The sequence below is a fragment of the Pistacia vera genome, unplaced genomic scaffold, assembly GCF_008641045.1.
Source record: "Pistacia vera cultivar Batoury unplaced genomic scaffold, PisVer_v2 Contig679, whole genome shotgun sequence".
Taxonomy (NCBI): domain Eukaryota; kingdom Viridiplantae; phylum Streptophyta; class Magnoliopsida; order Sapindales; family Anacardiaceae; genus Pistacia; species Pistacia vera.
This window is the reverse complement of record NW_022196533.1, coordinates 686396-703852: the sequence shown is the minus strand read 5'-3', so window position 1 is coordinate 703852 and position 17457 is coordinate 686396.

Sequence of the window (17457 nt, the reverse complement as noted above, 5' to 3'; positions counted from 1 at the left end):
AGGGCCATTTTAGCTGGAATAGGCATGGTGAAGAGATTTTGGTCGCACTTGTTTCGATCAGTTTTTAAGAATCGGAACAAAGTGGAAAAAGTTATTTTGGGGGCAGGAGTGCATTACTTGTTGATGCCACTCAGTAAAATGCAACAAAAAAAATGAAATGTGGTTCGTGTGGAGAAAGCCACTACGGTTTGGTATGATGGAGTATGCGTTGTGACAGGCTTAGGATGCGGGGAAGGCCAACTAAGGCGGAGCAGACGCAATGGAGACGTGTGGAGCCATAAGGTTTTGTGATAAGTTTTGAAAGGGCCAAGTCTATTACAGGAACGTTTTAGAGAAGAGGCTAGGTACAGTTCGTTTTAGTGATGCAGAGAAATAAAAGTGTGTTTGATATTGTTTTTACATTCTATCTTATTGGCTGGTGACTCAACAAAAGCTGTTGAGAAAGATTGGTTGTTGTTTGTAAGCGACTTGAGTTCTTTAATTGTTATCCGTGGGGACGGATATCATTCGGCGAACCATCAAGGCCCTGAAAAAACCAGACACGGCGTTTAAAGCATGCCGAATGGGGCGGGAAGGCTAAACCAAGCACGAATATTTGTTTGGCTTCCCATGGGCAATGCAGGTAAATATTAATTTTCTCTGTTATTTTTTTTATAATATGTGTGTTTGAATAATGACATGGACTGTTTTTTTCAATGTAGGCTTGGATGTCGAGGTCATCCCTGTCTTCGCTAAGTGGGGGGGAGGAGCAACAATTTGGATGTGCAACTCAATTTCCTAGGATGTTGCGGTGGCATGTCGAGAGCTGTACCATTGGGATTATGGCCAATTGAGATTGAGATTCAAGCAGCTGGGGTAAGATTGAAGGATTAAGCTTTTGAATATGCAGTTGCTTTTTTATTTTGCTTCAATCTGATTGATTTTTATTTCTTATTGCAGGGAGTCGTCCATCCCTTTCTGACCGCTATTGGGATGAACAAGAGACTATGTCACATCTTTCAGACAATGAGGATGAAAGAATGAACAGATAGACCGCCTGATGCGGGACCTAAAAGGGGTCACGCATGTGATGCAGTTGCAGGGCCATTGCTTGACAATGTTGTTGATGCTGAGGATAATGAAGCTCGGGGGCTGAGGATAGGAGGGAAGAGGGAGGAAGAGGTTTGTATGCCTCAGCAACCGGTACAACAAGTACCGCTTTGCCGAGACATCGGCGTGGGGAGAATGAGGTTGTTGACCTCATAAACGGCCTGTTTAAGAGTTTTACAACCCGTTTATGCAAGGTTTGACAAGATAAGAAACAATGAAAAGGGTGGAGGAGAAAGTGGATAAGCTGGGGAGAAAGTAGGTACAATAGAGGCGAAGTTGATACAATGGAGGAGGAAGTTGGTGGAGAATTAAAGGCGGTTGAAGTGCAAACTGGCTTGAAAAGAGAGAGCCGAAAGAGCAAGTTTGTGAAATCGCCTTACATGGTAGTGCACAGGTAAAGAAGAAGAAAATGAAAAACAATGGAGGAACAACTAGAAGGAGAGGTTAGAGGTTTGGTGTGAGTGGGGCGGTGATAATGGAGAGGGGGGAGGTGGGAGGCGAAGCAAGCGGGAGGTAAAATGGGGGGGGGGTGGAGGAGTGGGGAGGGAAATTGGACTCAAATGTCGATTTGTATAGGCCAATAAGGAAAAAGAAAAACTCTTTTATGCCTATTACAATGGATCAGGAATGATGGCCATATAAAGTGTAAGACAGGGGATTATCCCGGGAATGGTTTCAGAAGTTGTTGACGATGGGACATGACTTGAGGACTCGATGAGTTATTTTCACTTAATTTTCCTTTTATTTTTGCCTGTTTTTTCCATACTTATCTTATTGTTTTATTTGATGCAGCCCATTGATGAGATATTGGCACTGATAGGCTACTACGACAGACTAGTGATGGTGATCTGTTGTATCCCGACTGTGCTATCACCGATGTGCGCATTTGGGCAAACGCTTGTTTCGACATATCGCACTTTAATTAAAAATGTCGTTGCTAGTGGTGTAGCAAAAGGACCGAACGAAAACGATTGGCCGAACAACAGTCGGACTGCATCCCTGATGATTTTCGTTTTGATGACAGGATTGCAGTACGTAAGGGGGGATCGGCCCAAATATGGCCATGGTTAGACCTTTGTTAAAAGAGTGTATTGCATCATCCTCGTCAAACAGATGCACTGGATAGCAGTCGTTGCCATCTAGAGAGGGGTTTCTGAAGATCCTTGACTGCAACCCACCATTTGTCGAGACAAGCAGTTGGAGGTCGAGTTGGAGCCACTGTCCAGGTTTTCTCGTGGCTGTTGCGTGACAGCGGATGTTTGGGCACTTGGGTGATCAGGTACTAACCGAAAAGTGGCCAATTCAGCGCTCTACCTGCCCAATAAATGAGTCAAGGTAAATTTTGTTTAAAACTAACTTACATAATACAATTGTTCTATAAGTTTATTATAATGCTATGTCTTCTCCTATTGTACGCTGAATGTGGGGCATATGCCCTGAAATTTATTCAGTTCGACATGACCAACAGCCCAATGGTAGCTTGAATGACGAAACAATGAAGACTGTCGGAGCGCTGGGCTGTCGACTGCTTCCATGGGCAGATGGATCCGTTTTGAGTGACCAGAACCCAATCAAAGGTGAAAGTTGACGTTGAATTTTGTAGTTTATGTGATGTTGATGTTCATACTTGGGTTTTTTTTGAGTTGAGTTTATGTGATACCTGTTATAATTATCAATAAGGGTGTATATACATGTTCATTTCAATGGTGTTTTGATGTGACTTTGTGTCAGAACTGCTTATTTAATTTGTTCTCATTGGCTTGGCTATTTTCTAATTCATGCCTTTCTCATATTATGGTGTTTTACACTGCAGGTCACTAAGATGGAATGGTCAATCTCCACAGAAAGTCAACCGAGGCACCATATTAGCCGCCTTTGTAGATATCATCTTGAATTTGTTGGATGCTAGTGCAGAGCCAGAAAGCATCGGGAAGAATGTGTCGTGGGCATCTTTTCAAGCATGGACTGCCCTGATACCATTCACTGTGGATTCTAAACTCTTTGCATTAAAACTAAATTAAAGGCAATGTATAGGAAATTGTAATAATTTACTATGTATGGTGTGATCATTGTAAAGAATTGGATCTGATATTTGGGATATATTTTTGTTTGTCCATATAAGATAATTCATCAGCAGTTTCAATTTACTATGTATGGTGTGTCCATATAAGATATTTTTTTTGTCCACATATCTCTCTTAAACACCAAGACTTTTCCAGAAACAATCGCTTAAGCGATCTTAAATCGCTTAAGCGACCAAGGTCTGGGCAGATGTCATTTAGAAAGAATTGCTTAAGCGATACGTAGGTCGCTTAAGCGATCATAATCTAGTAGATGTCATTCTGCCTCGGAAAAGATCGCTTAAAACGATCATAAATCGCTTAAGCGACCATGTGTCTTTTAGGAAGAATCGCTTAAGCGATATAAATGGGTCGCTTAAGCGATCATAGTCTGGGCAGATGTCATTCTGCCTCGAAAAAGATCGCTTAAGCGATCATAAATCGCTTAAGCAACCATGTGTCTTTTAGGAAGAATCACTTAAGCTATAAACTGGTCGCTTAAGCGATCATAGTCTGGGCAGATGTCATTCTGCCTCGGAAAAGATCGCTTAAGCGATCATAAATTGCTTAAGCGACCATGTTTCTTTTAGGAAGAATCGCTTAAGCAATATAAATGGGTCCGCTTAAACGATCATAGTCTGGGCAGTTGTCATTCTACCTCGGAAAAGATCGCTTAAGCGATCATAAATCGCTTAAGCGACCATGTGTCTTTTAGGAAGAATCGCTTAAGCGATATAAATGGGTCGCTTAAGCGATAATAGTCTGGGCAGATTCATTCTGCCTCGGAAAAGATCGCTTAAGCGATCATAAATCGCTTAAGTGACCATGTGTCTATTAGGAAGAATCGCTTAAGCGATATAAATGGGTCGCTTAAGCGATCATAGTCTAGGCAGTTGTCATTCTGCCTCGGAAAAGATTGCTTAAGCGATTCGTTTAGTGCACCTGTTCCGTTATTACATTTATATTAACATATAGTTCTTTTACACGTCAGTATGAAACCTATAGGGTTTACGATTCGTTCAGAGCACCTGTTCCGTTATTACATTTAATAAACCTATAGTCTTTTACACGTCAGTATGAAACCTATAGGGTTTACGATTCGTTCAGAACACCTGTTCCGTTATTACATTTATATAAAACATATAGTTCTTTTACACGTCAGTATGAAACCTATAGGTTTACGATTCGTTCAGAGCACCTGTTCCGTTATTACATTTATATAAACATATAGTTCTTTTACACGTCAGTATGAACCTATAGGGTTTACGATTCGTTCAGAGCACCTGTTCCGTTATTACATTTATATAAAACATATAGTTCTTTTACACGCCAGTATGAAACCTATAGGGTTTACGATTCGTTCAGAGCACTTATTCCGTTATTACATTTATAAAACATATAGTTCTTTTACACGTCAGTATGAAACCTTAGGGGTTTACTATTCGTTCAGAACACCTGTTCCGTTATTACATTTATATAAAACATATAGTTCTCTTACACGTCAGTATGAAACCTATAGGGTTTACGATTCGTTCAGAGCACCTATTCCGTTATTACATTTATATAAAACATATAGTTTCTTTTCTGTTTATTCCACGTGATGTTGGGGGGGGGGGGGGGGGGGGGGGGGGGGGGGGGGTTAGCCAGCTGGGTCTCGTATCAGTACCTAACCTACATAGCGTGCTTCGTTGCTACATGCTGGTGCGTCGTCACAACCAGGGCTGCCGGTACGTTGACATGGTACTATGCCAAGTGCGTGTGAGAGTGGAACTAGCTATCGGTCTCTGCGGGTGGAAACACCTATACGGGGCGGTGGGCGACAACGACTATGGGTATCACAGTGGTCACTACTCGCGGGTCGGCGCGTATTCTGTGCGTTGGCTATAGGACGCACTGTCACACTGTGATGCATAGTCGGGCCACGGACTGTGTGACCCTCTGAGGCGAGCGCGACCAGTCAAGCGGGCAGTGCAGGCTCCCGGGTGGCCTGGGTAAGCACGTGTCAGAGAGAAAACTCGTAGTCGTACGGTGGAGATAACTGTTCGCATGTGTAAGACTCTAGAGGGGGGATCTGCGGCGGGGCAGGGCACCGGTGGTACGGCGAGGGGTGCGAAGCAGGCTCGGTGTGTGCTGCGGAGCCGTTCGATGGAGAGGGCAGTTAAAATAATAGAGAGATCTGGCGGCCGCTGGCTTGAAGCATGAGTAATAGGGTGAAATACGTTATGATAGGTGTCGACAAACGAGAAGTAGTGTCGACCGAGAGGAGGTAAGTGGATTGTCTTACAGGAAGTATCAGGTAGGCCCCGTCAAGGAGGGTAGGGGACAGCAAAAAGGAACGTAACGCACAACAAGACCCCCGCGCCTCACCCAAAACGCGCCTACAGTCACCCAGAGAGCGCATGGTGCGACCGCCGAGCAGCTACAAACGACCGTCAAAGGTGCTCGTCGAGATCCTTGTTCCAGTGGTCTTGTCTCATGGATGTCGGGCGACTATGCCAGCGCCGGGGGTGTGTGGCCGTGGAAGAAGCGGCCACAGGCTTGGTGCTCATACTCAGAATATTGTGTCACAATGAAATTGCCGCCTCGACATTTGACGGGCCTCAGAAGACTGAGCGGCCAAACTGGTTGACCATTTCGAAGGGAGGCGCAATGACGGCGCAGAAGCTAGCGGTGACGTCAAGTGCGTGAATGGGTTGCGAAGCCCTCCTGATCGGACGCTCAGAGCCCTGAATCACACGGTGCGGAGGGGGCTATTCAAGCTCACAGTCCCCGGTAGAGCACAGGCGGTGCAGGCTCTGGCTCGTCCGCCAACATGCGCGGGCGAGCCTGGCCAGTGTACAAGCCATATCACACGGCGCCCCCGATTCGCCTAGACTCCCGACCAATGATGACATTGTCACACCTTTGCCCAGTAAGGAGTCCGACGCTAAGTTCCGTTCGCAGAATATCTGGCATCATGGTGTCGTAGGCTCACAAGGTGTAGGCGGTTAAAGTTTTAAAATCATTACTATGGTGTGCAGCAAGACAGGCTGTCTTAAGCTGCAGTACGAATGGATATCGCTGAAGCCGAGTCTAGTGGCACCGGTGCTATGGGCTAGTACTGTCTAACTCAGGTTTCCTAGGTTTACCTCCTAATACCAGACTGACATGCACACATCTGAGTGTATCGGCATTACTATGCCTCCTAGTCTTGCTGATACTGTAGGTGGTGTGCGTCGTACTTGAGCGTGAACCTTGTGTGCTCCTTTAAAGCCAATTCGTGTTAAGGGCAAGATATTCGGGTGCACCTATGTCTCCTGATTTCTGACAATGCGTAATAATTAACCATCTCACTAGTAATGTCCATACTTTTTCCGCAATTTGACAACCTAATTTAATTCCAATTAAATACCAACAAATGTTCAACCATGTATAAGACTACCCAATAAAGGATAATTTATTCAAGGGAACAATAAATTTAAAACATCTAATTCAAAACAATAACTCATCAACTTTTGCCCTTCGCACTCCTGAATTCATCCTTCTGGCGAAGCTAACCTAATTACTCTGGACAACTGCTTCTCTGTGACCAGGTTGCTGCTTGCAAATTGAGCATTATTTCATCTTTCGGACCTGGTCTTTGCTGTTTGGAAGTACTTATGCATCCTTTTGCCGCGCCATATGTTGGAGTCTATCATCTCTATGATCAGTGGCCTGCATAGGGTGGACATGAGTTGGTACAGAACCACACTCTGGGCGGCACATCTGACCGACCATGCTGCGACTGTGCAGGTCACCGCGGCATAGATTGCTCTTCATCCTGTCAGTGCATCAGCTAAATTGCTATCGTCAGTGAGTCTCGTGCTATAACTGAGCAGAACAGAGGACAAGAGTTCCAATAGAAAGGAGTTCTTGAACGCACACAAATCCCCTGCGTCCTCTCTGTACGTGTACAGTATGCGAGTGAGCATGGCTAGTTGCGTGATGACACTAGTTGTACACGGTTGATGTGAGCATGTCCACTTTTGTCCAACTGCAATGGTTTTCATTTTGTATACAAAAGTTGGTAACTAGGCATCAGTAGCGACCGAGTGTGCCATTATGCTCAGGACAAACTCTATTGATGCACATCTAAGAGTAGGATAGCAACACGCTGGTTATATATATCAGCGAGCCTATAGATGTGTGCACGATATGGTGAGCAATGAGCTTTTTGTCATATCGGCACGGTAACCCTCAGGGTTTTAGGTTTAATGGACAATTACATGCTGCCTCCTGTACACGCGCCTCATTATTAAAGGAACTCTAGGGCCTGTATGGTAGCTGCGATAGCTGTCACTTTGTACATGGCATTATAAACCCTGACATTGTGCATACTGGAAACTCTCTTTCATCTCTTTCATTACAACTGACGACACTTCTCTATGAGAAGTCAGCTATGTTCGGGGTCATGCGTGACATCATCCTCTGGTCTCTCGAAAGGTACATGGCGCTATCATCCATCTCGTCTGAGGAATCCAACGATGGCCGATGCGATTACCCAGATCCCTTCCGGCTACTCTACAGGCCGGTGGATGGCGAGAATTTGTGCGTATGTGACTGATGGCTGCGCGAGACGGTCATGCAACCGACGATATAATGTCTTCATTGTGTTGCATTATTTAGTATGTCTGAAGAGGCCAGCACACTTAAACTTGTTATATATTTATGTTCCCGGTGCCTCATATAGACCGTTATGTGCTGTGACGTGTAATAGTGGCAATCCCCTTCTTTATAGAGTTGTGCCTATTGGATATATGCCAACTCATCACTGTCAGGCACTAACGTACGTAACTGCTGAAAAACCAAGTCCACGACTCGTCATTCTCAGAGTCAACCCACACCAGCAAACGGATGTGTGTGATTCTCCGCTGTCCTGTGCGAGTGGCACCACACAATGTACTCCATACTTTCTCGTCAAAGCAACCATCAACAGCAACACCTTTCTCATGTTTACACCCCTTATAGCAGACACATACAACAAAAAAATTTAACATCATATCTCCTGTCCCACTTCCAAAGCGTCTTACTACGTTTGTCAACTCAAGCAATACGGTACGTTTCTAATACTGCGTACCCTGCGTGCCCCTCACAAAATCTTGTGCATGTTCTCCCTTTCCAGCATTTCAGTAACTAAAAGCACATCCCAACTCTGTGCGCAAGTCTTTGAATGTCTTTAGGAGATGGACCTTTCCCTTCGACGAACCGACTTTTGACAAATTGTCCATAACATCAGCGGACGCTTGTCATACTCACCTGAATATGTCCCAAACCACATGTGTGCTCACGGGTATATGTGCTAAGAATAAACTTTTTCGACTCTGCCAACCTTCTACAATAAACCGCCACTTGCACTTTCAGTCACGACATGCAACCGTCACAGCCAATGATTTTGACTTTTTGGTGATGAACTCAAAATTACCTTTCACAGCAACAGTTTTAGCTTCCTTACCACTTCCTCTTTGTTGTCAAATAATACCCTATGCGCAACTCCGATCCATCCATAAAGACATGAGCTGATCCACTACTACCTCCAATTGCCCCCTTTGAACCTGCATAAACGACCATAGTGTTCTCTTCCTCACATCTACTCCTTCTGCTATCTATATTTAAGGAATCTCTACATCTGGGAACATCTACGGGTCCTCTCCTCAACTTTTCATTCTGCCCCCATCACCACCTCTTATAGTGTCCTCCTCACCACCCAATTCACCGTCTACTCTTGATTTTTCAGCTAACAAATCAATGGCCTCGTAGTTCAAATTAAAACTAGGCAAATCTCCGCCTACATCCTCGTTATCCCTTTCCTTGGAACCAACTCCAACGGTTTTTCTACAAAGAAACCCTTAAAATCGGCCTCGAACCACTATCGGCCATATCAATCATAATAACTTCACACTTTCATCCGACTTTAATATAGCAGAGGTACCTTATAATTTTCAGGAGCTCTGCTTAAAACATACTTCACAATTATATCACTACGCGAGCAACTCAATTACCTCTTCTAATTATTCATCATCAACTCATCAAAACTAACCTTTGTGCTCACACAAATGTTATAACTTCTTTGCTCTTCCCAATCCACTTCCCCTACTTTCTTCCTCCACCCACTCCACCAAAATATTCAACACCCCAAAACAACTTGTCCCATGTATAATAATAGCCACTACCTGTAAGGCAAGAAAAAACAATATCTTAAATGCTGTTACTAAGGTTCAAATATTTTAAAAGAATCTGCACATTCGCATATTTGGTCTGATGTATCGCTTAGCGATCATGGTTATTTATACTGGATCGCTTAATCGCTTAACGCTTAAGCGACAGTATAATAACCATGATCGCTTAAACGATCTTATGCCATTTACTGATCGCTTAAGCGATCTGCTCCCATACAACAGACTTACCCAGATCATTTAAGCGATCTATGCCACATACCTGATCGCTTAAGCGATCTATCTGCTGCATTACCAGACCTACCTACAGATCGCTTAAGCGATACACCGATCGCTTAAGCGATCCATCGTACCCAGAACACTTTTCATTCATCTCCACCTACAATCGATCCATCAAACCAAATAAAAATACCCAGTCAATAAATTTTCAACAAATTTCACTCCTTTCAACTTGCATTACATCAAACACAACCCAACAACCTAAACAACTAAATCAAAATCATAACCCAAACCCCATCCATTATTAAATCTTTGTAAATCTAACTATAAAATGTAAAAAGGAGATACACATACTTAGACGAAATGTCAGGAGGAGGAGGAGGGGGATCTTTGCCGGAGAAGATGTTAATGGTGGATGAAGAAGAAAGTGTTAATGGCGGAGGAACAAGAAGATATAGAGGAATGAGGAATAAGAAGATGTACAGGAAGGAGGAAGAAGAAGAAGATGTAGACGAAGCCAAGAAGAAGAGAAGAAGATGCAGAGGTAGAGATGCGTTAATGGCGGGAGTAAGAAGAAGGTTTTTGAGTTTGTTTGCAACAATTTCGGGTTTGTGGAAATATAGTATAATTTTGAAAAGATTACATAATACTTCATTAATCCTAATTAAGCACTAATTACCCTTAATCAATAATATAGTATTAATCCTAATTAAGCACTAATTACCCTTAATCAATAATATGGCTATTTAGTTAACACTTTAAAACTTAATAGCCTTTTAATTAAATGTAAACTTCAAATGTCTTTTTAATAAACTCCCCCGTTTTTATTCCCTCTAAAAGCTTTTTAAAAAAAAAAAAAAAAAAAGGCACAATATGAAAATTAAGGAGGGATAAAAAAAAATATTGTGACTTTTATATTTGGGAAAAAATGTAGTCTTTATCCAATTTGAAGTAAAAATATTATTTTTAATTGAAATAGCGACAATGGACTTAACCTAATTAAATAATAATAAGGTCCACCGTAACTAAGGTTAAACAAATTATCTTATCAATTAATCTTATAATTAATAATGTATACAAATTATCTTTTAAATTATTCACATTTAAAAGATAAATTACATAAATTATGATGAAGAAAATTAAATTCTAAATATTTAAGATAAATAATTTGAATTATAAATAATGAATAAGATAAATAATCTTTACATAGTGGGGTTGTTACACAAGCTAACATAGTCTCATGTGATTCACTAAATTCAATTTTCATAAGCAAACTTATATTCTTATTATAAACAATACGAAAAGATATTGTGAATTAAATCACGAGTGATTTGAATAAATTGCAATTGATATATTGAGAGTGATTTAAATAATTTATTAAATCACAAGGAGATGAGAGTCACTTAAATCCTACCATTGCTAACCTCTGTAATGAATTCTTTATTTCTTATTCATAGAATGAACTTGCACATTGATCTCTAACTTATTGATTATTGACATAGAACGTGTAGCAAATGAGTACATGGAGCGACTAAGCATCAGACACTCAAATGGATAACCAAACGGATAGCTATATTTTGTTTTCATTATTTCATATATCTACTTTTTTTTTAATTATTATTAATGTGTGGTTATAATAAGTTATTAATTAGTTGAAGAAACATTTGTATAGGTTCTTAGGAAAATTGAAGCGTTATGTTCATAATAAAAGTCGACTACGAGGTCAACTATGAGGGTTTGTATAAATGAGTGAAATAGCGGTTAAGCAAAAGTTTTAGGGAAAAATGGTAATGTCAGATGAAAGAGAAGACAAAAATAAAATCAAAGTACTAATAAACGAATTTAAAACACTCATTACAATTATAATACCCATTGTAATGTCAGATGAAAGAGAAGACAAAAATAAAATCTCCCATTACGAAGTTAAAGCCACCCATTTAGGAACGTCACTAACAACAGATGCTTAAACAAATTAAAGCAAATGTTGTGAAGAAACGGATTGAAAATCAAACAATAAAATTGAAATACCATATATAAAAGAATGAGTTTTGACATAAAAATAAAAATAAAAGTTACCTTCAATGGGGTAATGTAGGAGGCAAAAGTAGAATCAAAGAGATGGTAATGTAGGCGGCAAAAGTAGAATCAAACAATAAAATTGATTTTGGTTACTAGTAGTATATATTATTTTTAATAAACAATATTTAGTGGCTAACATTTTGGTTGCAAAAAAAATCCTATTAACAACTATAACTTTAGTTGCCAAAATAATATACTCAAAATTTCAATTTATTTCAAGCGGGAACATGGGGCGCTCAAAATTTACCATACATTTGACAACTAAAATCTTAGTTGCCAAAAGAAGATAATTTATTTTAAGAGGGAACTTGGGGCGCTCAAAATTTACCATACATTTGGCAACTAAAATCTTAGTTACCAAAAGAAGATAATTTATTTCAGTTTATTTCAAGCGGGAACTTGGGGCGCTCAAAATTTACCATACATTTGGCAACTAAAATCTTAGTTACCAAAAGAAGATAATTTGCAACTAACTAATTAGTTACGTAACAGTAATTTTAGTCACAAATTAAAATAATATTTTTTCATTTTACTAGGAAAGTTGGGTTCAAAAAAATTCATCAACTTCTAGCGATTAAATACATTTTAGTTACTATACATAAGTTTTTGCAATTAATTGTAATATGTACAAAATAATTAGTTGTCAAATGTACCTTGGGCCCTTTGTAATTATTGTCAAAAGCTTGGATATTTCGGTAATTGTATTATTTTATAACTAATAAAAATAGTTACAAATTAATTAATAAATATTTGCATCTAATTTAGAAACTATTTAGTAGTTGCAAATAATTGTTTTCTATAACCATAATTTTAGTTGTAGAATTCTTTGTTGTAATTACCAATTGTGTTCACGCAAGAATTGGTAACCAAATAAATTAGTAGGTGATATGATATTTTGGACAACAAATCACGTTAGTCACAAAATATTAATATTAGATGCTAAAGACATGAATAAATGAGCCATAGAATTTTATTCCTTTGGTTGACTAATTGAAATTTAGTTACTAAATGTGAGATATCTGAAATTATTTTTGCCTAGTTGGAAAAAAAAAAAAAATTGATTGCAAAAAGTACTTCTCCTTATAAAACTTACTGGTTTCTAGCCCAAAGAACCCGAAATTTAAGATTTGGAGCTGCTTTTTTGGTTTTCTTCAAGATCACCTTTGATTCTCCTAATTTTTTTGTGTGACTTTGTAGCTAATGTCAGGTATAGAGTTTGGATGAAAATGGTTACCCTCCCAGGCCAAAGGGAAATGCCCAGATCATCTGAAAAAAAGATGCGTTAGTCACGCATCCTAATTGGTGAGCTTATGCCCGCCCAAAGGCAAAAACGGAATTTCCTTATGAACTCTTCTTTGATTCTCCTGATTTTCTGCAGTATTACAAAGAAAAAGGGAAAAAATGAATCGGGCAAAAAAGGGAAAAATTGAATTGGGTGAAGTGAGCCGCCTTTGATCTCTTCTTTTCTTCGTAAAACTGAATTGGAAAAACCAAATTTGAAAGAAGAAAAATAAAAAGCACTAAGGCCTAAGGAGATTCAGAATCTTGGCAGCCGAGATAACCATTTCACTTGTGAGAGAGAAGTTAGAAAACAGAGAACTGTTTTGGAGTTATCGTTTGTGGTTTGTGTAAGAGTGGACGATTGGAGGAGGCCATGGAGTATTTTGAGTTCTGTAGAGGTAATGATATAGCGCTTAATGCTATGTTTTACTCTAATCTCATTGATGGTCTGGAGAAGGCGGGGAGAGTGGATGAAGTTGAGGAATTCTTCGTAGAGATGGTTGAGAAGGGATGCCCACGGGATTCATATTGCTACAATGCGCTTATTGATGCCCTTGCTAAATGTGGAAAGATTGATGAGGCTTTAGCAGTTTTCAAGAGAATGGAAGATGAAGGATGTGACAGACAATTTATACATACAATAATCATCAGTGGATTGTTCAGGGAGCATAGAAACAAGGTTCTGAAACCCGGACCGAACCGGGCGGTCGAACCGGGCGGACCGCCACCCGCTCATATTTCCGGTCTGAAGAGAGTAAATAACCGGAATTTGCTATTAAACCGTTTCAAACCGTGGTTGGACCGTCGCACTGTAGCAAACCGACGGTCCAACCGTTATTTAAAAAATTTCCGGTCTTGGTTTTTCCGGTTTAACGCATGAAAAACTGAAATAAAAAAAAAAGTTAAAAACATTTAAATTTCAAAACAATCACATGCAAAACAGCAAAAGTCAAACTGTTGTCAAAACCTTGAACCAAACCCTCAAAATACTTTTATTAAAAAAACAAATTCTTTTTACTTTGTTTTGGCTACAGATACACTNCATTCTCTTGAGTTCGTTCTAACACTAGAAAGATAAATAAACACCCAAAAAATGTATTAAAGATTCAAACTAATAACTTCTAAATCATAACCATCAAAACTCTTCTCTAAGAGGCATTTCATCAAACACATAACAAGTTCTCCGCAAACTTCCAAAAATTAACGCAATTTAATCACCCAGCTTCCAATTTCTAAATATCTAGTAAAGTCAACATAAACCCACGAAGAATTCGTAAATAAGAAGCAACTAAAGAAAGAGGAAAAAATAAAGAAATTTTTAGATATGGAAAGAAATGCATACCTATACAATCGATGAAATTGGGCTCTTTTCTGAGTTTCTTGTCTTTAAATGGAGATGGGTGAGAATTCGAATGTGAATCTAAGGTGCGGAAGCAGCTACTTGTGTAGGGTATAACAGAGAGATGACTGTGAGGTTTATGACGACAAAGAGAAATTTAATTCGATTTTAAGTGGTGCATTTGTAATTTGAATTACAAATTTGGGTGTCAAGAACCTCGATGGAATAAAACCTAATTTATGGTAATTGGATCAAAGCATTAAAACCGAAGGAAATAGAAAAACTGACCTTTGAAGACTGAATTCTTCCAAAGGTTTTAGTCGTTGGCTCGTTGCTCCTTGTTTTATTGAGAAAATTTAGCTGCCTGGTCATCCCAAGTTTCTATTTAAGAAAATGGCCTTGAAACTGTTCATAAATTTTTTTAATTTAGAGAAGATGACGTGGCATAGTTAGGATTAATTAAACACGTAAAATAGGTTAAAATGAAAGGATTAAAACATATGTGGGCCGAATCAGAAATAATAAAAGTTTTTAAAATTTGAAATTTCGCAAAACAAGCCCCACTAACTATTTACCTCGCTTAATCGAAATTCATTAGTTCAAAAAGCGATTTCTTGAACGAAAGGGAGACACGATTTTTTCCGATCGAACACCTGCAAATTTGCACTCTAAATCAATTTCTTGAACCCTAAACCGAATACAGTCACGATTTTCGGTGATATAGTCACGATTTTCGATCGATTTGTTGAACCCTAAAATCGATTTACTTAACCCTAAACGAAATCTGTGCCATTTCCGGCGATACAGTCCACATTTCTGATCAAAACTGCAAACTTTGACACCAAATTCAATCCAAAACCATGACTAACACTGACAATGAGGAGGGAAGCCCAACGCCACTTCGAATCCTAGATTCCGGTGGCGCAAGCAGTTCAATGGCTGCTCCGGTGGATCATCTGACCAGTGAAGGTGGTCCACACGCAGAGGAGACGCCAACGGCACAAGAACAGAGGGAAGAACTAGCAAACGGGTCTGAAGACGAGGAGTCAGGCGAGAATTCAGGCCAGGAGGAGGATTCCGGCGAGAATTCAGGCCAGGAGGAGTCGTCGGAGGATCCAAGCAACGAGCAAGAGGCCGACGAAGATAGGGTACGTAGTTTGGGAATATTGCTTGTACTTTCGCTTAAGCGATCATTTGTATCGCTTAAGCGATTATTCTGTTTTACTCGTGATCGCTGTTATGATCGCTTAAGCGATAAAAAGGATCGCTTAAGTGATTTGAGATCTAGGTAGATGATTCTGCCCAGACCTAAGATCGCTTAAGCGATCATGAGTGTTTACTCTTGGTCGTTTAAGCGATCTTAGGTCTGGCAGAATCACAGATATAATAAGCGATCTGTTGTATCGCTTAAGAGATTCTCAGTTAACTCTTGGTCGCTTAAGCGATTTAAAATCGCTTAAGCGATCTTGCATGAGGCAGAGTAAAGATCTCTTAAGCGATCCGAGATCGCTTAAGCGACTACAGTGGTTTTGTAGTTTATTTTTGGTGATGACATTTCTTTATATACGATTGTGCAAATTATGCGGACCATAAATGTAGAGAGTACGAGTTGGAGCCTATAAGTGAGAAGGTACCCTACTTCCCTCCAAAGGTGACAGTGAGGTCGAGCTGGGAGGTTTGACAGAATAAGGGCCATTTTAGCTGGAATGAGCGTGGTGAAAGAGATTTTGGTCGCTTGTTTCGATCAGTTTTTAAGAATCGGAAAAGTGGAAAAAGTTATTTTGGGGGCAGGGATGCATTACAGTTGATGCACTCAGTAAAATGCAACAAAAAAAAATGAATGTGGTTCGTGGGGAGGGAAAGCCACTACGGGTTGGTATGATGGAGTATGCGTTGGTGACAGGCTTAGGATGCGGGGAAGTGCCAACTAAGGCGGAGGCAGAACGCAATAAGGACGAGTGGGAGCATAAGGTTTGTGATAAGGTTTTGAAAGGGGCAAGTCTATTACAGGACAAGTTTTAGAGAAGAGGCTAGGTACAGTTCGGTTTAGTGATGCAGAGAAGATAAAAAGTGTGTTGATATTGTTTTACATTCTATCTTATGGCTGGTGACTCAAACAAAAGCGTTGAGAAAGATTGGTGTTTTTGTGAAGCGACTGGAGTTCTTAATGGTATCGTGGGGACGGATATCATTCGAGCGAACCATCAAGGGCCTGAACAAAAAACCAGACAAGGCGTTTAAAGCATGCGAATGGGGCGGGAAGGCTAAACCAAGCACGTATAATTTGTTTGGCTTCCCATGGGCAATGCAGGTAAATATTAAGTTCTCTGTTATATTTTTTATAATATGTGTGTTGAATAATGACATGGACTGTTTTTTTACAATGTAGGCTTGGATGTCGAGTCATCCTGTCTTCGCTAAGGTGGGGGGGAGGAGCAACAATTTGGATGTGCAACATCAATTTCTAGGATGTTGCGGTGGCATGCTCGAGAGCTGTAACCATTGGGATTATGGCCAATTAGAGATTGAGATTCAAGCAGCTGGGGTAGATTGAAGGATTAAGCTTTTGAATATGCAGTTGCTTTTTATTTTGCTTCAATCTGATTGATTTTATTTCTTATTGCAGGGAGTCGTCCATCCCTTTTGACCGCTATTGGGGATGAAGCGGAGAGAACTAGTCAATCTTTCAGAGCAATGGGGATGAAAGGAATGAACAAATAGACGCTGACTTGCGGGACCTAAAGGGGTCACGCATGTGATGGCAGTTGCAGGGCCATTGCTTGACAATGTTGTTGATGTGAGGTAATAAGCTCGGGGGCTGAGGATGAGGAGGAGAAGAGGGAGAGAGGTTTGTATGCTCAGCAAACGGTACAACAAGTACCGCTTTGCCGAGACCGGCGTGGGGAGAATGAGGTTGTTGCCTCATAAAACGGCCTGTAAGAGTTTTAACAAAGCCGTTTTATGCAAGGGTTGACAAGATGGAAGAAACAATGAAAGGGTGAGGAGGAAAGTGGATAAGCGGGGAGAGAAATAGGTACAATGAGGGGCGAAGTGATAATAGGCAAGGAGGAGGAAGTTGGTGGAGAATTAAAGGCGGTTGAGTGCCACACGGCTTGAAAAGAGAGAGCCGAAAGAGCAAGTTTGTGAAATCGCCTTACATGGTAGTGACAAGGTAAAGAAGAAGAAATGAAAAAAACAA